The sequence below is a fragment of the Actinia tenebrosa genome, unplaced genomic scaffold (genome assembly GCF_029948245.1).
Source record: "Actinia tenebrosa isolate PJP-AT-01 unplaced genomic scaffold, QUT_ActTen_1.0 PGA_scaffold4__44_contigs__length_22323623, whole genome shotgun sequence".
Lineage (NCBI taxonomy): Eukaryota > Metazoa > Cnidaria > Anthozoa > Actiniaria > Actiniidae > Actinia > Actinia tenebrosa.
In genome coordinates, this window is record NW_028292581.1 from 19781847 (window position 1) to 19804689 (window position 22843).

At 36.1% G+C, this 22843-nt stretch overlaps 1 long non-coding RNA gene across 4 annotated transcripts; it reads left to right on the top strand.

Annotated features, from left to right (window-relative positions):
- Positions 1 to 912: 912 nt before the first annotated feature.
- On the top strand, positions 913 to 20559 carry LOC116303946 (uncharacterized). 4 transcript variants are annotated; one of them, XR_016121165.1, is made up of 2 exons: positions 913 to 1184; positions 19058 to 20559. It is a non-coding gene; the product is annotated as an uncharacterized LOC116303946 (long non-coding RNA). The 4 variants fall into 4 exon arrangements; XR_004198001.2 differs by lacking the exon at positions 913 to 1184 and adding an exon at positions 9439 to 9619; XR_016121166.1 differs by lacking the exon at positions 913 to 1184 and adding an exon at positions 12522 to 13095.
- Positions 20560 to 22843: the final 2284 nt, after the last annotated feature.

A 22843-nucleotide genomic window follows, 5' to 3' on the forward strand; every position in this document is an offset into this window, starting at 1 on the left:
ATTTGCATGCATCCATAATAACTGCTATTCTCGACTTTCACATCCCCATAATGCCTTGCGTCTTTGTGGGGTAACCAATCAAAAAACTGTCCCAAATTGAAAGGTTTCTTAATTGAATTTATATTATACCTGCTTTTATCTGTACAGTACTGATTATCAGTTTATTCCAAGTTATTTTTGCGTTTACAGATCATCAAGAGTTTTGGTCTTACAGAAAATGTATTGACTTACGAAAAAAATGTTTAAAATTTTCCTTAAACGTCTTCAAGCTTTTATCTTTTTCTGTTTTTTACTTCTTCATTTTATCTTTGGATACCAAACTAGATATTTTCAACATTGTCTGATCAGCCTTCAGCAAAATGAGTGGGTTTTTACCCTCTGGTTACCCCCCAAAGACGCAAAGTATTATGGGATGTGAAAGTCGAGAATTGGTGAACAACATGTAGTCTAATGTGCACTTACCATCATGTGTGAGCCGATAGAGTTGGTTAGGTTTTGCGTCCCTTGGTTTTAGCTGGGGTTTTTTCCTGAGTAGTTTGCGGCTTTCCTCGCTCGGAAAAAAAAAAAAAATCAAAAAGGTTAAAATTCTAATTATCCGTGAGTTAGCCGTGCCCTGACTTTGAACAACCGCTAAAGGTTATTTTAGGTATCGATACTAGACATACGATATTAGAAGGTTTTTTAAAAAATTGATTTAAATTTTACCCAGATTAATAACAAATGGTTCTCATACCCATAACGAGGTGATAAAAGACAGAAATGCGATAACAAAGACGTCATATGAACTCCTTGAGGACCATTTACCAATGTCTGACCCCCTTTAAACTAAGAGGATTCTAAAAATACACGTAAAAGGAAGATTTTAGTATCCTTTAGGTAAACAAACTATTGGAACTTGTGTGGTTTCTGATGTCACCAGCTTTAATGAGGTTATCAAATAGATCCAGTCTTATATTCAACGATTATATATTGACCTTTTGATAATGAATGATAAAGTAAAATTCATCTCCATAAACAGACCGATAAATAGCCGAATCATGTTAGCTAAATCCGCCATCACTTTCGGAGCCAGGACAGACTACATCTACAAGAGAGTCAAGCACGTTTCATTTTCAAGTACAGTACGATTTGGAAAAGGGATTTGCAAGCTTAAACCGCGAAGTCAACTACTGGAGTCTTTAAAGGTAAGCAAAGATGATAAAATTATGTAAACAAATCAATTCTTTGCCAAATTTTTTCGTAAACGCACAACTTAGTCATGTTCATCACTAAATTTGTGCTTAGAGTAACATATGCGGAGCTATTTGCAAAATTGATTTTGCACCATAAGGTAGTAGTTTCTTTTAGTATTTTCTTTTAACGCTCATTTTCTTTTAGTAGGATTTTCTTTTAGTATTTTCCCGTAATACTTTTTCACGGATTTGTTGTGCACACTCAGTGCCAAAAGGAGAAAAAAAGTATCCATAACACTGTCTCACATCGAAGAAAGTTTCACCAGTGTATAAATAACAAATACTCTTTGATAAGGTTTACTTATATAAAATATGTGGTATTCTCGGTTATTCTTGCAAACTGAAGAAGCATGCAGCATAACATCGAAAAGCGAGTTTATAACTAGCTACAGAAGTGTGTGCGTGGCGTTTCCTACATGTGGCCAATTAAAAATCCTAATAAGGTGGCCGGCAGCCGCTAAAACAAGGCGCACCCGAACTGCTTACCCTTTATATTCAGATGGCGGTTCGTTTTTACAGAGTTAACTCTGGTTTTTATCGCTTCAACTCATATCAATGAGTCAGAGATAAAGAGTGATTTAGTATCTAAATATATACCTAATCTTTGTCTTATCTTAGTTTCGCCTTTCTATAAAGTTCAAATACCATTCTAATGATTCCGGCGGAAGTCAAGGTCATTCCAGTTAAAATTGTTTTTTTTTTTTCCTTTTCATCTCGTTTAAAATGAGCTTAAACCAACACATCAGCACTGGATAATGACTTGCATGCGATGAATTAAGTTTCAGTGGCTCATATCGCTATATTTGATGTAGTTCTAACATTCATATATTATTCATATTTATTTCTATTTATAATTTTCCCTAATTCATGGCAATACTTAGGACAAAACACAGATATTTTTTACGCCAATTTCTTGTAAAATACCCTGGGTGCCAGAGCCTCTGAGACCCAGGGTACTTGTAAAAGGGAGCTTGAAAAAAGTCTAAACTCCGCAGTCGCGAGCATTTGTACATACTTCCACTGAATTGAGTAATGTTTTTAAACTTTGGGGCTTTTTTTGAACCACTGCCGACCCGCCAGAGCTTCTCCGACCGCAACTCTTTCCGAGTTCCGGATTTCTAAAATGAACCACTTCCTAGCTAAGCGATAGCGGGTTACGGCCTTGAAGTGTTTTGCATGAGAATGGTTACATGCAAGTCGGCATTTGCTGCCATATCTTAACCTACTTTATTAAGTAGTATAGGATGTTATGGCAGTGATCGAGAACTGATACGATATAGACTATTAATTTTTGGGTCAAATTATTTCTCTATCTGCTCTGAGCTCGAGGGCACTTTATCACACCGAAATGCCTGCCGCGTTCTGACTGGACAGATAAAAAGGATAGAAATAAAACGTTTATTGAATGGAATTAAAGGAACACTAGAGAATGACAGTCTTATAGTTTTATGCTATGAGATGATGTTCATCACCCGGTCAAGTTCATGTTTTCTCGTCATACAATTTTATCTGATTGTTTCAGTATCAACTGACGTCATGAGAAGATCGCGAAAACAGAAGGAACCGAATCATTTTTTTTTTTTTTTTTTTTTTTAAATATCATGCGCCTTGCCTGAAAAGGAAGGGCGAAATGACCTCTTTACCTTGGGCGTAATGTTTTCCCATTTCAGACCACGTGTCATTCTCTTGAGAATACGATTCTTTTCTCTGTGCCAATAAGGTCCAGTAGTAGAGCAGTTTTCGTATGACTGTGAAAAGCTCAATGCCGTAAGCTTGCTGTGCCGTGACCGTGATATTTCCTAGAATTTTAATTGGCTGATTTTTTTTGTTCACGCAATATGATTGGTCTGACAGTGCCGTGACCTTGGCGTGACCGTGTCCGCGCTGTGTTTATGCCGTGTTCCGGGTATTTGATTGGATGGAGAGTAAATTCTCGCGCAATGTTATTGGTCTGGCGTATCCCTTGCCGTGTCATGGCCGTGTTGAGGGACAGAGAAAGGCTGTACATACAGCGATATAATGATGATATCAATCAAGTATCTCAATAATGATACTTTGACAACGGCCCTTATCAATCATTAAACTGTTTGAACAGCGTCCTTTAAACAATCGTGTGTGGCCTTTCGCGATTTCCTTGAATAGGGTTTTCAAAAACAAGAGTCCTGACTACCTATTGATCAATCAGAGCGCAATTAGGAAAGACCAAATTATTCATCAGTCCAACCCGACAAAGATAGGCATTTGTAGATATAGAGATGCAGCTATTTCAAAAAGGTTGAATACTGAATACTGCAAACTGAATATTAGTGCATTCCAAGACCGAAGTGCATTGTGGGTCATAGTGACATTGTCTAAAGTAGGAATAATAATAATTATTGATTCTATTTTTAGTGTATTCCATTTGAAACAATATACTAACTACAGGTAGAGAGTTAATTGCTGTATATTCACTTTTTATATTTCAAATTAACGAGCCAACGGCCAACCGGGTAGCTCAGTTGGTAAGAGAGTCGGTCTGTTGTGCGGAAGGTCGGCCGGACCAACACTCACATAACTGAAGAGAAGGTGCTGCCTTTGTAATAGGACATTTGCACGATGGCGTCATTGACCTCTACTACCAGACTCCCTTGCACACTTGTTTTTGTTCTGCAGTTAATTAGCACCAATTGTCTTACTATTCTCATGAGGAAATACGAATTTAAATAAGAAAGAAAATTCGCAAATCATCTTGGTAGTAGAGGTCAAATGACGCCATCATGCAAACGTCCTATTATATCTGCAAATGCTTAGGCCTTCGAGTCTTCTCGGACAAGGACTTAAAACCGTAGGCCCCGTCTGTCTTCACTATATAACCCTGTATAAGGCAGACGTAAAAGATCCACTGAAGACGCTGGTGACGACCACCTTCAGTGCCCGTGCTATAACCAGCTGCCTTATCAATTGGGTCGCAAGGCCTGTTAGGCATCAAGCCGTCCACCCAGGAGAGGTAAACGCATTATAATGAGGCCCACAATGCCCTTTAGTCGTGGAATGCACTATTCAGCATTCAGTATATTCAGTATTCAACCTTTTTTGAAATAGCTGTAAACGCGTACATATAGTATTTAGCTACGCAGAGCCCCATAAAAATACTCCTTGGTTTTTGAGCTCGGGCCTGTATGAATATCGTAACAAATAAATTTTAAAAAGTTCATTCTCAATGTGTGGTACACACTAAATTATACGTATAATATTATTCGTAATCTTTTAGGAAGATTTCCCTACAAACAAATTTGTGATATATAAGCATAATATATTGGATATTCATTATCAAGGAAACAGCTCTTCATCACTATTTTGTTATTATTGCTCTATACGTTGTTGATTCCGGTCCTATGGGTATGCATGATGGTATTTTTATTGTGCTAAAGCGGTTCTTCTTTCTACCATCGCGGATCGAGCCCTGAAGGTCATAGGTTGCATGAACTGAGCCTGTGACGGCATTTTGTCAATAAAATAGCCTAAACAATCCAATTACGGTTCGTTTGATTCCATTGCATGATTTTAGCTGAACTGCACAAGAAGCGGTCAAAGGAAATATCCGATAAACTGTGATCCAATTTTGGAACCCTTAATTTTTGTGACATGGTTCTCTTAAATAGACCCTTTGCAGCACGTCGTAATGCAGCTCAATTCTTAGAAGATTGAAATTATTTAGCTTTATCTCTCCAAATTGAGCTAATACATGCAAGAGGTTGAAATGACGCAAACGACGTCTTCTGGAAAAAACCGCACTTCAGTACGACAAATTAAAACCCTTATATCCAATCTTTTTCTTCGGTGAATCAAATGAGTCTCTCATATACTTAGTTACTAAAAATAATTTTTCAGTAGACACCAATAATATATATATAAGCTATATTTCATATTTCCAAGATTAAGGGGGGAAAACTACTGAGTAAATATGATGGTGGTCACTTGCTGCTTTGGCATATAAATCGTGTACCATCACCTATTATCCATCTAGCTATACTAGATCCTCTGGCTTATCTAATGACCCAAACCCATGTATGTCGTGCTTTTTAAAGCCATACATTACCAAATTCAAAATTTTTTAAAACCTTGGAAACGTTTTTTTTTTAATATTATAAATCTTCTTTTCTTCAAAGAAAAACTTTGGACAGCTGATTTGATTGACAGTGATTAGTTGCGTGAGTGTGTTTTTTTAATGGTGCTGGGTTTGAATAACAAAATTTAGTGTTTTTTTAGCAGTTTCTTCATATAACATATTTTGTTTTGTACCGAAACGTAAAGGACGACGCCCATTTTCTATTGGGCAGAGGTAGACAGCTATTGTTCATATCTTTTTGCACTAAATTGTATCAGAGAAGGGTGGGTGAGGGAAGGGGAACGAGGGAGGGGAGGGGGAGGGGGAGGGGGAGGGGGAGGGTTTTGAAAAACCTTTTATATGCTGTTCGTAAGAATAGGAAGAACTGAAGAATGTGAATGTCAATTCATATCATTGGCTTTTTGTGTGGGTGTGTGTGTGTGTGTGTGTGTGTGTGTGTGTGTGTGTGTGTGTGTGTGTGTGTATAAGATCCCACTTATGATAAAATTAGTGGAATACTTCTTTTTTCTATATTTAACGCTGAATCGTCGTTACATAAAAATATAATAAATCAATCAATCACATTGCTATCCGCTAAATTAACTGCTGAACGTATGGTCTTGAAATAAACTTTTAAAAAAGGGATCGCGAAAGCAATATTATTGCGATATTTATGTTAGAAAGCATTGAGCGCTTTTACTAAGTCTTCGAAAGGACTGTAAATAGAACGGATACTAAGGAGCGTCGCAAGTTGTTGTTGTGACTAGCTAAGGAAATAAAACATGGTCTATAAACTGGATTATTCGCTTAAAGAAGTCATTTTCTTTGTTATATTAGAGTTAATTGCTTCATTCAAAGCTAATATGAAGCTCTAGAAGATGAACAGTCATAACAATATTTTAGAACAGTTTTCTAGAACGAAACGTTTGGCGTTGGCTGTGGATCTCTTTCGGTCAACGAGTTGTTTACTCAAGCCAGACTGAATCGATCAACGAAAGACGAAAAAACATATAACTTTATATTTCCTGCTGTTCGGACACATTTTCAATGACGTCTCAGTCATTTTGATCTCTTTATTAAACAATGTATTGAAACAGTTCTTATCAAGTGGTACCTCTCGTTCTATGAAAATTAGCCAATGTAGTGCCTTGATCTCTAACGCTATGAATTGAGGGCATTAGTTGATCAGTGTATTTTTTTAGCGTGCTAAATCTCCATTAATTCGACGCGTACAATCACAGATAGATAGATAGACAAAACGTCATGAGATATCGGAAAGGAAAGGATTTCTGAGGCTTTTTGTCGGTGGCAAAAAGCTTCCTGTAATCATAGGAGGTCGAATACAGAGGCGTATCGTGGAGAGGATAATTTGTACATCTCCAACTGAATTGGAAAAAAACAAAAAACTATCAATACTTCTACTTTATCAGTATCAAACTATTTGAATGTTTTTCAAGAACTTCCTTGAATTTTTTATCCTACCGGCATGCATGCAGTTATCGTTTTCTATATCCAAAAAAAAAAAAAACGATACCCTATGCTACCAAAAACCACAAAAAGACCATTTTTTACACAGTGGTTTGTCGGAGAACGGGCAAAACACTATTCACCAACAGAAATTTGCAAAATATATTTTTAGCTTTTGACGTGTTTTCCTCCCCTGAAGTTTTGTAGAAAACAGCCTCGTTAAAAGCATAGTTAATTATGTTCTAAGTTAGTAAATGAAAATTCTATATATAGCTAGCGATACAGAGGCAACTATTGTCATGCAGATGTGCGTCCATTAAATTCTTCTTCAATTTGCGAAGCAATAAGCCAAAAAAAAAAAAAAAAGCAAAAAAAAAAAAAAAAAAAAAAAACAGCTATAGTAAATGCTTATCTAAAATCTGTGAGTGTGCTGTGGAATTGAAGGGTGGCCGGTGTTTTAAATTCCGGCGCCCCTCATTTTTCTCGGATTCTACTGTTGGACTCTGCATATATGACATGTGAGAAGAGTTCGTTCGGTCTCGGCCCTTGATCCAAGGATTTTTCTCCAGCTCTGTTTTTCTTCTCTCTGCAAAACACAACAAGCTAAATTCCAATTTCCATAAGTTAGCCGTTCCATGACTTAGATTAACCCCGAGGTCGTTTCAGGGTTTGATCTGTGAGTTAGCCTTGCCCTGACTTAGATCAGCCCAGAGCTTGTTTCAGGGTTCAATCTGTGAGTTAGCCATGCCCTGACTTAGATCAGCCCAGAGGTTGTTTCAGGGCTCAATCTGTGAGTTAGCCTTGCCCTGACTTTGATGCAGTCTAAAGCTTACCAATAAAATTTGAAGGTTTAATCTATAAATGCATAAAACAAAAACTAAAAGCTAAAAAAAGAAAACCAAATCCGCTTTTTTTTTTCGTGACTTTTTTCTCGGTGGCAATTATTAAAAGATCCTGTACTAATAAACTTGGAAATAGCGTTGTCGTTGAGCAGCGAGGGTTATTCCGAACGAGAGGGAAAATAATCCTAACAAATCCAAATAAGAAAATCCGATTGGACTGTTTTAGCGTTTCCGTCAGTACAGCGCGGTGTATCGTTCACTCGTCTCCTCGACTCTCGTTTCACCCACCATTATCCAATATTTATCTTATGATCACTGCCACAATGTCTTGACATAACCCGCTACACCATACACTTGTAGACACAATTCGGGACATACGACCGGGCAGTGTGGGGATTAAAACAAATCTTCTAAATTCCAATTGGAATTACAGTGGATGAAGAGCCACTCTTAGTGACTGTGGAAATGCCGCTGCTAAACTCTTTTTATTTTTTATATTTTTACTTTTATGAATAAAGTGTTATTGGCTAAATTGTTCAAAACATTTCAGTTTATTATGCAAGTTTGAAGAATAAGAAAAAAGAAAGAAAGAAAGAAAGAAAGAAAGAAAGAAAAAAAAAAAGAAAAAAAAAAAAAAAAAAAAAAAAAAAGAGAAAATAGAGAAAAGTTAATAGAAATTAATCAATTCCTCTGAAAAAAATCATAAAATCGTTTCCAATCTCCTTTCTTCGACTACGTTTCTTCCTTACAACAAAAGTAGCAAATCGAGAATCTTATTTCCAATTTGACATGAAAAAGAGCCATAATTTAGCTTATTGCAAAGTCAGAATGTCTGGAACACATTGGGAGCCCCAATATCTTCATATTCTCTCCCAGCATTGTTTATTTTCATATTCCTTTAGCAAACTGCATGGTGCTTACCAATTTAACATCGGTTCTTAGTGTTTAATTGTTCACAGGGAATTCAAATTTTGGTAACACTGGTAAAACGTAACCCTGCGTGGTGGTGTTCAACAGTTTTACATCGTTTTTGCTTAGTTTTTCCCGAGGAGACTCACTGTTTCGTAGCGGATATATATCTGTTCGTTTTATCCTGGGCGATTTTTTTTTTTTTAGTAAATTTCACGGCGCGCACAAAAAATTAAAGGAGAAGGTATAAACTTCGTTTCTTACTTCAATACTTTCAAGTACTCGGTAGACACACTGCAAATCTAGATTTTTCTTTCCCAAAACAACCATTCGGGGGGAAAATCATACTTCTCTTCCGATGTTTACGACATTTTATCGAAATAAATTGGAATTACTTATTTTAACTATTCTACATTAGTTATTCTTACACACAAGAATAAGGCCGAATTGTTTAGATTAAAAACAATGAATATTACATTTGCAATAATTCTAACGTGATATTAAAGTTTATTTTTGGAATAGAGTGAAGTGGAACTCAATTGCCACGATCCAAAAATCAAAGCTTGATTTATTCAATAGAAGCTTTTGAAAATAGTCCTTGAAACTTAAAAACCTAGCATTAAAAACATAGATATTAGAGCTTCCTCGATAAGGGGGCGTCCAGTTCTCTAATTCACGCTAGGAAAGCCAAATAATGCTATCTCTCCTGGCTTAATGCACATAGCATTTTATCTAATAAATTCAAAAGGTAAACTTGGAAGACCGACTATCGGGAGACTGTTGTGGGCGTTTGTTTCAAGCTAATAATCTTAGGAAGGACCTTGAGTAGAGTGTTTGGAGTATATTGAAAAGCTTAAAAATAGCCCACACAGCTATTAGATTTAGAATCAGTCTTCCAAAGTAGTTTAAGCAGGTGATGGCCAGCGGTAGGGGCTGGTGAGGGTGCTCTCAAAGTATATAAGACAGGATTCAAAAACTACTTCAGACAAAGCTTGCTGACAAGCGTAAGGACTCGCCTTGAAGTATTCAACCATCCTTTCAGAAAGGTGGTTCTCGTGGTTTAGAGGACTTACACTTGTTAGGTAAGTAAGAGCACTTTTATTTCTGGCCAATATGTAAACTAAAAAGTCATTCTTAAGAGATGGCTCGGAAAATTATATTTATCAAAGTAAAAATGAAGCTTCAAAGTGTACGCTGGAAAGTGTAATGGGCGATATAAAGGATGCGAAAAAGATACAGAGTGTATATCCTTTGTGATATTAGCACGGTGTGATACAGTATTGGTTAAGCCGCCTTTTTTTGAGTGAAAGAAAACTGGAAAATAAAGGAAATAGATAAGAAATGAAAAAGAACTTTACGGGAAAAAAAACTTTACATTCTATATGCTATGCTTTGAAAAGTATCTAGATTGAGTTTCAAACGTCAGTTCAGCACTCGATTGGTTTTTCAGATAAATTGAAGACATTATTTTTCTTCGAATGGCACAGTTTACGGTTTCATCGTTAATTGAGGAACTACAAGAAACGATAGCTTTTTCGGTCCCTTCATAAAATGAAAAGTTATATTTAAGTGAAATAACTTTTGGCGGAAATTAGAATCTCAGTCTGCGGTCCTTCTTTTGTGGCTATTTTTAGAGTTTATATTTATAGTGTTTAATGTTTCCTGAAGCATCGAATGATATAAATGAAATCGGAAGGCGACGAAAATTCTATATTGAAATGTCATGATCCGCTCCTCGCTCTTTAGTAGTATCATCTAACACATGTAATATACCACAAAAATCTAATGAACAGAGCTAAAATTCTCTTTAAAATGTTCTTGTCAAAAACTTTAAAAGGGTTTGCGAAGCGAAAAATAGAGATACATCTAGGAAAGCTATAAAAAAACTATGTCAAGAGAATATTCTTTTGACATGTACCACGCGAGAAGACAAAGGCAACCTTCACAGTACGCATGCGCACACTTGGACATCGGGGTTTGGCTGAATGATTAATTTTATTTATTTATTATTTGAGATTTTGCCCGTAGGCTGGTGCTGCACAATAGGACACAGGTTCCCCTTCGAGGTACATTCAATTTCCAACCCCTTTAAAAAGCAGCAGAACTAAAATAGATACAGCAGCCAAAGTAACACTCGACCCATTAAGATTATCCTGGATCCGCCAGTATTGCTATTGAGGTAGACTACTATTGCAGATCATATGAAAAATAACTTACTGAGAACCATTCTCAGTGAACTCGTTGTTTAACGCAGCTTCCAGCTTGTTTACAAGACTTACAAGGTATAACCCGATCCAGGCATAGCAGCATAAAAATTAATAGTCCTCGAGTGAATGAGCCAAGTGCTGTTGGTACTGAGGTTCTTAAGTAATTCAGCTTCTAGGCCTTCAAAACCAGCAAGAGTACATCTTTTTAAACTTTTTGAACTGAAGTAAAAATAAAACATTTACAAGAGTTTTCATTATAAACCAACACATTCATTGACCTTAATTTTTTTCCCCGTCTCTTATGGTATATATAATTTCAGCCAATCAGAACCACGAATCATAAAAGTAAATAACAATATATAGTATTATAACTCATTCCTAGTCTTTTGATGCGTGTTTTTTTAGAGCACCATAAAAGAACATTGTGCAATATCATTTAAAATATAGAGACAACCCGTTCAATATTTTCTTACTAGGAAAATCGGAGCCGGCAAGAACAATATAGTCTACGTTTTAAGGTCTCACCCCCTCAGTCGTCATCCCCACCCCCGCAGTACTAGTCTAATACAACTAGTAAGCTCCCCTCAATTTCATGGGTGTTCCTCGAGAAAAAAATACATTTATAACAGCACTACAAAAAAATTTTGACGTTCATATTTTTTTCCGTGAAGCAAATTTATCAGTACAATGACTTCCGCACTAAAAAAAAAAAAAAAAAAGAAAGGAAGGAAGAATCATGAGTTAAATCAAGATTTCTAAAGCAGTCGAGAGCGTAATTCAGGAGTACTTTTCTTTCTGTCTGGTGTAATGAAGTGAAACGTAGACGAGGACAGCTAAAGGGTGTTTTACCACAAATTGTTAATTTCTCGCGCGCTCTGATTGGCTATTTTTAAAAGGACAGACAAATAATCTGACGTCACTAATTTTCGTGCGCTCTTTCCGTTGGCTGTTTTGATCACTAAAAAACGCCCAAAAAAAGCCTGTTAGTGTCGCTCGTGGTTCCACTTGAGTTTGGATCTTATGCTGACGGCATTCCATGTTCGATAAGAGTACGGACCATAAAAAAGGGATCTCGATTTACTAATTCCCGTACTACAGGAAGATATATTTTGTCTATTTTCCATCGACGTGTCAAAGAAATACAAGTTATCTCCAAGAACAGTTTTAACTTTAAGATGTTATGGTATAAGGAGTTTGGCAATAGTCCGCTCACCCCCAAGTTTAGTTTATTTTTCTACAAGTGTGTTACCCTGGGTTCCAAAGGATTTTTTTTGCGGATTTACTGAGAGCGGCGAGCACTTAAATCTGAAAAAAAAAATCCCTCAGGAACCCAGGGTACCAGTGTTACAAAGATCGAATCGTAAAAGAATCTCCCGCACTGAACAATCAATGCCTAAGTATAAGGAGTTTAGCAATACGTCCAATAGTCTTCTCGCCCACGAGTATAGTCTACTCACGACTTTTATTAAGCTATCACTGAGTGTTAGTTTCCCAGATACTTTCTTCCGAAATCTCCATCACTATAGAACAAAAACTGCACCACTTTTCTACCGATGTGAAATAGGAAGTGAAGTCAAACACTTTACGCCTCCCTGTTGTAAGTAAAGTGTTTGTTTTGTATAACCCTTTTTGGTATATTCAGTTATCTAAACATTACCACGCAGAATGCATCACTTCACTACATAACACTTTCATCTACACCTATTCATTCATCCTTGAGTACATATTTATTTTTAATTTTGACGCGCGCAAGAACATTTCATATCCTAATTTGCCGAATTTGACATGAAGTGCAGACATCCTACGCACAGATTGAGAACCTAGTGTATACATTAGTTTGTCTTGACAATGCCAGGGTCATACTGAGCCAAAGGAGTAAAGAAATGCATAAAGGATATGAAAGATAGCACACACTTCTAAACCTGATCGATTATGCAATTCAATGTATTCGTAGATTAGCGCTTCCATGTCAAAATCTAAAGGTTTCTTTTTATTTCTAATTTTAATGTCATTGCTTTTTAATAGAATAAGACGTGTCAGTTAGATATAACGTCATGAGCAAACACTAAAGAAAGATGCCCTTGCCGTCTTAAGCTCCGCATATTGATTCTAGTAAATTATTATGATAGTACTACCGCAATATTTGAACACTAATAAGTCATAGGATAATACGATACGTCTTTCGTCCCTTCCTAGTGCTGATTCGTGCGACTGAACACGTAACAGCCATATGACTCAGGCCTATTTTAGCACGAGGTTGATGATCCATGCGAAATACTTTAATAGCTTAAGCCGGCTGAAAAAGTACATTCAACGAACTTTTGAAACTCCTTTAAAGTTTAACAATCAAGGTATGTAAGTAAATACATCTTTATACTAAGTTCTTCATGCATGTGTAGAGATTGTAGCTTTTATAAACTTTTTAACTTTTAGTAAAATTTCAGATGGAATTTCCTGGTTTGGCACTTTTTCAAAATTCATACACTGCTGAGTCTCTTGGAGTTGAAATGTTGCGGTCAACAGACTCTGTGAATGACACAGTTATCATAAGAACTGTGCCTCGCATATTTTTTTCTAATAGCTCATTCTTTTGAGAAAAATTGTTATTCATCTTTCGTCTAGAGGTTAAACTGGCATTTTAGAAAATATTTTTTTCCAGGAAAAACTAAGAAAACACTGGTTAGTTCTGGTTTCTTTTTCGCCATGTCTTCAGCGATTAAAAATTATGCGAGAGTTTAATTAGTTTCTAAAAAAAGTTCAATGCATTATCAGAACATTACTCAGCAAGTTTAATGAAAGTATGCTTATGCCTAGCGATATATTCGTAAAGTCTGAGTTACTGACTCGCTTACGCTGTGATCGGTTAATAAATTAAAAATATTATGATTTTAATACTTATTCTTTAAAAAAACAACTATAACCTCAAAGGGTTTTGTCAGGAAACTAGTAAAAGAATAGCAAGTATTGTTTTTTCTTTTGTATCACATTAAAAAAGAGTGCTTTGTATATTTTGTCGGTTTACCGTGAATTGATTAACGTGGGATTAATGTAATGTTTTTCTTGATTTGATTTTGTTTGGAAATTAGCGACCACTGGGAGGTCTATTTTTAAAACGTGGGTGGGATACCTTTACTTAACCAATAGTAAACGCTAATATTGACTTTTACTGTCTATGCGATAACCATGACTCTAACTTTAAAATATTAACCGGTTCATAATTTGGTTAGATACACGAAATGGAAAGTTATTTTACGTCTATTTCAGAGAGTGATTACTCAGTCTTCCGAGAAAGAGGCTCAAATTTCGTAGTTATTATTATTATAATTTTTTTTTTTTTTTTGGCGGAGAAAATAAAAACCTTGAAGCACAAGAGATAAACAACAATCAACTCTAGTCACATACGACACTGACCCCCCACTTCGAATCCGGATCGCGTTGTTGAGAATCGGTGTGTTAGCGGCGCACATCACCTACACATATGCATCAAGCTTTATTCAGTCGGATCGATGATACTAGCTAAACGTATTTACTAGCATTGAACAAGATCAAAGGTTTTGACAAAGGTTTAAAGCTTTGGTCGTGATCTTGCTCTCCTCGAAGGAGTTCAAAGAAGGGCTACTAAATTCATTCTTCAGGATTATGAACTCCCTTACCACTTACGATTAAAAAGGCTTAATCTTCTTCCTGTTTCCTACTGGCACGAACTTAAGGATGTTATCTTTTTTTCGGCATAGGGTAAAACATGGACTGGACTCTTGGACTCTTGAACCCTGGACTCTTGGACTATTATTTGGACCCATGTTTGAACCATTATATTTTTTATAACTGTTGGTCATTATATTCATTAGTCTTTTTTTTAAATCACTTGTAAGGATTTTATTTTGCTGCCATATGGCCGCGTTCAAATCAATTTATAGATAAGTGAAATTGTCATTGAACGACTTCTAAATCAAGCTTTGAATGAGCACAAATCAAAGTAACATTTTCAAATGAAAGGCTATGCTATGTTGTGGGGTTTTTATTGTCTTTTTTTGTCCTATGACATTCAACATCGTAACAGAAGAGCGCGGTAAGAATGTATGGCCAGACTGACTGTTTGCCAGTGTATGCAGTGGTTGAAGGGTTGTACAAAGGGATCTCAACGTATAGGCTGTCTTTATACTTTGTATTGCATGCACGTGACTAGCATAGCCTTTCATTTGAAAAAGGTTACTTTGATTTGCGTTCGTTCGAAGCTTGATTTAGTAGTCGTTCCATGACAATTTCGCTTCATAAAAAAACGGCTGGCGATTTCCAGGCCACAGTGAAGTAGTTGTAGTTAATTTGTGACTGATAACTTTATCAAGACTGACAAAGTCGACTTGCATTAGCTTCTGCAAAACTCAGCATGTTAGATTGCAAGCGTAAAGTTTTGATTATTTTAATTGTGCTCGTTATTGCGGATGCTCGCTATGGACACTAGTGACGGTCCCCAGGGTCTCAGCTGTAACGACATTTGCTTGTTGGCTTGTATTTAATTGTCAGTTCCATGGGTGTCATGTCAAAAAGCGGTTCATATCACGGGCATTAAAAAACGAGCTAGTCGAGTGAAATAGTTCCATTTTGATGTTATCTGTAAGAAAGAACAGTTTTCGTGCAAAACAGCTACTTGCTCAGCTTGCGGTTTTGTTTGTTTATCAGTGATAATTGCTTCAATGTACATCAAACGTATTGTTTTAAACAAACAGCATTCAAAGAAAGTACTGCATGACAATGAGAGTATTATTAGCTAGTATAAAAGCGCAAAAATATGATGTAAGTGACTGAACTTGAAGATCCCGCACAGTATTGACCTATATATATCATCGCATTTTTTGATATGGATTGTTGATAATCTTTATTGTTGCTTGTAATCTATAATTAGCCAATAATGATAGCGCCCTACTATTGAGAGCCTCGTTAAATTTAGAAGTTACTTATGTAATTGTTGTTCGACATGGCAAAAACTTCCATCATTAGAGTCTGCGCACGAATCCTTATTCGATCAATCAAACTATTTATTTAACTGAAATTTTAGGGTTTTAACAACTTTTTTCGGGTATAAATCCTTTTAGACAAGACGCAGTGTTGAATGGTACATAGAAACGTCATTCTCCCGATAGTACCTATTTCCCGTACAATCGCATCATTATGCTTGCTCACGTACGAATCGATCCTTGATCCGGGGACCTTTGAAAGGATGGATTAACAGATAGTTTAAGGATGCTTGTTCTACTTATCCGCTGTACTCTTGGCTGGACATGTAGTCCGACGACATAAATGCAAAAACACAAAGTACTAGAATCAATTTAAAACGTCTTGGAAAAACGCTATTGGTGCATTACGGGACCTGTGTTATCATTTGGTTACACATCAAAGGTACATAAATCAGATTATTAACTTGCACGCACAGGTCAAGATTCATGATATAGCCATTGAACATTACCTCAATTACAAAATGCTTGCATCGTGGAATGCGGTTTTAAATCTTTAGTTGCATTTATTTGTTATATCATGGAATGAATTTTAAGGGACAATAAAAGCAAACCCTTTTTAAAACCTAGAGTCCTAATTGGCAGTTTGACTTGTAATCTGTCTTATTGTAGTTTAAGCTGAACGAAAACAGTTTAACAGCCACGGAACCTAATTTACAGCTTATTTTTGAGATTCTTTAAAAAAAAAATGACGGATTCACTGCACTGATAAAAGAAACAACTTATAAAGGCGTGCTCTAGACGTCTGGCGTAGAAAAACTAACTTTGAATTAAATAAATGGTAGCAGCACATGTTTGAAAAAGCCCATTTGTGTGCTGCAGCTATGCATTGTTAGCATTTTGTACTCCGAATGCCCGTTATACGGACACCAAGGATGTCATCCGAAGTGCCTGTATTGAGCATTAAATTGCTCTGATATGTCAAAACTGAACAAAATCAGTTAATCACAACATGCGTTTTTAGGTTAAATTAACAAGGATAAGCGTAATTTTTAGTCGCTTAAGCAATTATATATATACACCTATTTCGAAAATCGTTGTCGCACCAAGAGCCTAAAGTACGAACAAGACAAGGCTCCAGAGAAAGTCGGTACTTTTAATTATAAATGATTTATTCATGGTTCATGCAAGTGGCTATAGCTCTCCACTAATTATCATCTCAAGCAGCCTTGCTTGGAGCAATTCGTGAAGTCAATAAATGAAAATGCACCATGAATAAACTAATTACAGCTAAAAGTACCGGCGTACTCTGCGGTCTTGGCTTGTTGCTCTAGGCTTTTGGTGTGACAACGATTTCTGAAATAGGTGTATATACAGAAAGCATGACGTTCAAAGAATATGTATAGAAGTGCACACGTTCCCCAAATTTTGGAAACTGCATATACCCTTTTACGTAAAGAGGGTGTTTCTATCATTAGGGTGATCCAAGTGAACAAAACAAAGGGTTTTTAAAAATATCATCCTATGAGAGCGCTCGAGATTAACGGATTGATAAAGAAAATGAAGGAAAAGTTACCTCACTCAAGGTGGATGGGCAAGAGGGTGTGAACTCTTTCAATTATTCTTTTCCTTATAATGAAGGCCCTGTTACGCGTTGAAACTTTTAACTGAATCTCGTGTACAACAGCGTTGCGAGACAAGATTCACGGGGGTGTTACACAGCGCATTTCCGTAATAACCCCGTGAAACCTGTCTAGCAAGTTTCACTGAGTTTTCACCTTGTAAAAGCCTGTTTACACGGGCGATTTGAGGTGCAATTGTGGCGGCTAGTTTTTAAAATATTAGAAATTTTGTCTTATCCTTCTAAAGAGACATATGTCCAGGAAATCTTGGTGTTCAGAATGAAACTTTAGAGCTAGGTTTTAAAATCCGTTACCTTTCTTGATTATGACCAAAATCAGCGATACTCGCAAATCATATCGCTGCAAATATTACCCTTGTAAACAGGCATTACTGTCGTTCTGCTCTAGCCGTGAACACTACTCGAGTTTATTTTATTCCATATTTTTTGTGTAAAATACACTTTTATTTATTTTTCTTTCTCTTTCATCATTTCATCTCCTTGAATAGCTTTTATAGACTTTCAATACATGAAACTCGAATTCTGATATTTCCGATTAGTAATTATCTGATTGGTTGACAAACTCGAGTATGTCTTCACGGTTAGAGTAGAACTACAGTAACAAGGCCTTTAGTTTTTATTCTTAAAGTTTACAAGTACAAGACAAGTTGCCAAAAGGAAAAAAAAAAATCACTCTTCCTCTTCCCACCCTGATGAGTCATCGATAAATATGGACTTGCAACTAAAACCATTTGCCTGGATCAGTGCATTAGCACCCCTTAGTCAACCTCAGTCGGAACTCAAAACAACACGCAACATCTTATGGTCAAAGAAACTGCACTCATTTGGAAATTTCGTTACGTATCGCGTTTACTGTGGCCGGAACTTACCTCAACGAAATCACTTACACAAAGGAAAAGCTAATTGTTTTGATAATGTCATTGAAAACAATCAAAGAGCAAGACAAAAAGAAATGTCAAGTTGTCTTAACAACGGTCTAAATACTTCACTCATAGGGGACAATTGCATTTGCTTATGATTTGTAATTATGTCAAAGGAACTTTGCAGTCAGACCATGCGTGACAACTAAACATTCGCGTAGTTACTCACGAGAACTGACTTTAACCGAAACGAGTTTGTTTTCACCTTGGTTTGCTTATACCAGAGAGTGAAATAAATTGGCTGCGGGTTTTTAGCTATATAATTAACGCGACACGTTTTACAAAGGTTCGAGTTTTGATGCGAACAAAAGCCACCAATTTTAACAAACAAATTTCGTCCTATATGTACGATGACATTGGAGGTCTTAAACATTAGACCAGACTACGTTATGTGAATGAAACTGTGAGTGGAACAGTACAAGCGTTAATGAATATTCGATTAAAATTTTCTGGTAAGATAAATCTTTAGTTTCTGTGCGGATTGGTTTTACTTGGTTGAATAGTTGTTCTTTCAAGATAGTATAGTAAAATTTTATTGAAGATTATGCTACGATTGACAGCAAAACCATCTTTTTTATTAATGACAAATCGTTCGTAAACAATGAAAACTCATTTGACAAATTTCAATGTTAGTAAAACAAATATTATTGTAACAATTGTATCGTTTTAATGTCGTATTCAATATATAACTGCATACTTATTATAGTATAATAATCTAGAATTACATCTTTACAAACACAGTGCTAAAGAATGGAGAATCTTAGACAGTTTTATGTCTGACGCGTTTCGTATTTTGCAGGTGACTAAAGATGCTTGGAACAAGAACAACATGCGTGATCCTCTTTTTTCCTCATAAGCGTACAAATAGTGGAGCCCAGACGATACTTTAGAGGATACCGTAGACATTTTGAATGCAGCGTTAGACCGGGTTATATCCAGGTTATACGTAATGGCTGCCATATCAAAATTTTAAGTAAAGGATGTCACGGCCAATGTTTATCGTCCGTCCAGCCCCTTCTGAGCAAAACTGGATTTGCTTCAAGCTGCTCATGTTGTGCGCCTCTCAAGGCAATCTCAAAAACCTACAGAGCAACATGTAAAAGAAAACCGATTGTCCTTCGCTACCCAATAGCCCTTAGATGTGCTTGTCGACCTTGCTGATGGGATCTTATTGATTATCAATATAATATATAATTCTGATGTTATCAAAGTCAGAATCAAGTTACTTTGAGTTCTTTTTTTGGAATGGGACACTGGTCAGGAACGTTCGTCCAAACATAATAAGATAAGGATTTATAATAGAAATTTATTCTTTATGGCCGCATTACAACGGAAGACGTCTGTATTCCTCGACAAACCAAGGTCTCGTGAGCACACACAAGTGAAGACGGTCAATGGACCCGACATTTGTATCCCGCTGACCGAGTGCAAATCAACTGAACACGAACAACCGATGCTGTTCTAATACGGCGGTAAATTACTACAAATTAATATAGTATGGATTATGAGATTGACGTAAAGTCATCCCATTCGTTACTTTAATAAATTATTGACTTTAAAAAGCTGAGCAAATTAGAAGCCCCAGTGCATGTGGTTTCATGATGATATGAATGATTTCAAATTAATATGTACGCTATACCTTTAGGCTAATTCATACTATTAAAAAAACTCATCGACTTATGGTAAGGGGACACTAAAGTGCGAAGCATTTCGGAGGTGCGCTGCTCAGTTCATCACAAAGCCCCATATTGCTTTATGCAGACTTGAAGTTTTTGTTCTTTGAGTTAATTGATCAGTAGATAAACTAATTAAGACTAATTTGAGAACTAATTAAAATAAGCCATGCCTATTGAGACTAAATAACATATAATAACAATTATTATTATCAGTTAGTAAGGAGAGAATGTGAATATCTGGACATAACCTCTGTAATCAAAAATCTTCGGAGTAAGAGAGTCTGTGACGTGAAAAAAACCTAAAAAGGTTGGTCTTTTTTTTCAGTCCTCCTCAGTCAGTCTCAGGTCGAGCTACAGCCAGCCGCTTGGCGTCATTCTTTCCTTTGATCCATTGAGCGATATAATTGTCCTAGTGCACACTAGCTGATTCATATTAATCATGAAATGTAACCGAGGTTTGTCCATATAAAAGTGGTTTGTCCATATAAAAGTGCAGTGTTGATAACGAATTAGCTTGTAATCTTGCAGGGCATAAATGAGTAAATATTGTAAATAAAAACTGTGCATACACAAATATATTATGTACATAAAGTATAGATTAAAATACAATGCTTTTATGAATGTACGTTGTCTTGGTGTTTGTTTTAGTTTGCATCGATCCGAAGGCCGTCAAAATAGATTTTCTAATAGAGGGTATTTATGGGTATGTCAAATATTGGGTATATTGTACTCGATCTCTCGAAAATATGCCGTTTACGTGATGGCGTCATTTTACTACCACTACCAAAATGCTTCGCGAATTTTCTTTTTTATTTAAATTTGTATTTCCACATGAGAATAGTAAGACAATTGGTGCTGAATAACTGAAAATAAAGCCCCGTTTACACTAGCGATTTTTTTTGCGATTTGGTCAATAATAAATAATGGTAAAGAATTTACTTGTAAAGTTTTTTTTCAGGATACCAAGATTTTCCTAGACGAATGTCTCTTTTGAAGGATGAGACTAAAGATTTCATATTTCCAAAAATTGCCACGAATTGCAGCCCGGCCAGCGTAAACGGGGCTTTAATATTGAAAGCACGATGTTTTATATTTTGTTCTCACAATGCTCTAACAAAATAAGTCAAGTGCCACATATAGCACAGCATGGTTCCATAGGCTTCCCACTATTGGATCCATCATTGCGTGTTTGCTACCTCCTAGATCCTTCCACTAGAATTAGTAATCCTGAACCGAGATGAAAATACTGAAATACTATCATTTTCACGATTCTCATTCATTTTTATTCAATTGTTCTTGTGTTATGATTTAAAATTGCACTCCGTTGGTCACCAAGTTCAAGGCTCACTTATCTTATTACCCTTCACCTGACTCGACTCGACTGTCCAAGGTGATTGTGATTGTTCCAGCTAATTTCTAGAAGAATTCTGAAACCTGTTGAAAGGAAACAAGGTTTAGTGGTCTGTAACATGAAGCATCAGAAGAGAGAAAATCAAGATATAAAACGTGCTAATAAAAAATGCTGCAATTCCACAGGCGAAAACTCCCTAAAAGAAGCGGAAAATCGATTATTTAGTCATACAGCTCGCAAAGGGGTAAGAAGTTGGGGCCGCTTGAAGTAATTCATATCATGTACGACAAGGCATGTATTTGATTATTAAAGTCACTCCTTCAAATCCAGAGGAGAACAAAGCACCTGAAAAAATAGCCAGGGTCGATAATCTAAGAGACTATGCTTGTAAGTATTTAACATTTACATATAATACTGTACGTGACTTTTTTAATGTAACTCTTCCGATTAACGCTAATCCAGGTTTAATTACCAGGACAATCAAAAAATTTACTTTGTTAACGTAAATTTGACTTTATACGCGACGCCTACCCACACCCTGGATGCCTACTTTGACTTATAAATAAATAAATGTATAAGGGCTGGTTGGAGATCAGTGCAATAGTCAAGACAGGGATGGCGAACCTTCTGGGGCTGTCTTAGTTTGAGAGATCGTTATGGAAAAAAACAGTGATTACCCCCTCTCCCCCCTTAAAAAGTGCTCCGCAAGATGGTGAGCTATAAATAAGTGGGGCTTTGTATGCTACTTAGACATATACATCATAATGCAAAAGCGTAGACATACATTTAAATCTTTGCACAAAAAAGGACAAATAAGTAATGTGTACTAATTAAATGTGATTGATAATAAAAAACATACTTGCCAAATCAAATTTTGTATCATTTTGTTTTGTTTCATTAGCATATATAATGTTTCATGAAGTTGAATTTGGTTACATTTATTAGATTAAAATAATTTTAAAATACAGGAAAATGATAACTAAGCAACAAAATTAAAGCGGCTAGGTTATCAAAACTTGAAGGCTAGAGTGGTTTTCATAAACCCGTGAAATACAAATTAGTAGACTCCAATTCCACTATCGTGTTGTCATTTCGCTCTATCAAGATAATTATTGTTAAAATGACAGACAACCAGATTCCTATTCGATGAAAAATTACAACGTAAAATCTCAATACACGGTATTTAAGCAAATGGATATAAAATCATTTTTACTCACCGACCCTAGACCCTAATTCTACTATCGTGTTGTCATTTCACTCTATCAAGATTATTATTGTTAAAATGTCAGACAACCAGATTTCTTATCGATGAAAAATCAAAATGTAAATCTCAATACACGGTATTTAAACAAATGGATATAAAATCATTTCTACTCACCGACCTATGAGCACAGGACGAAAATACTTTTCATTTGTATCAACTACAAATGCTTACGGCTTAGAACAAGCATGAATCGTCAGTAGTTTTGTAAAGTAGGTCTGGCTTTTAGTGAAAGGGTAAGACGCTTGGCTCATCGTACTTGCTTTAATAGCTTGTTTGAAATAACTGGAACATCAG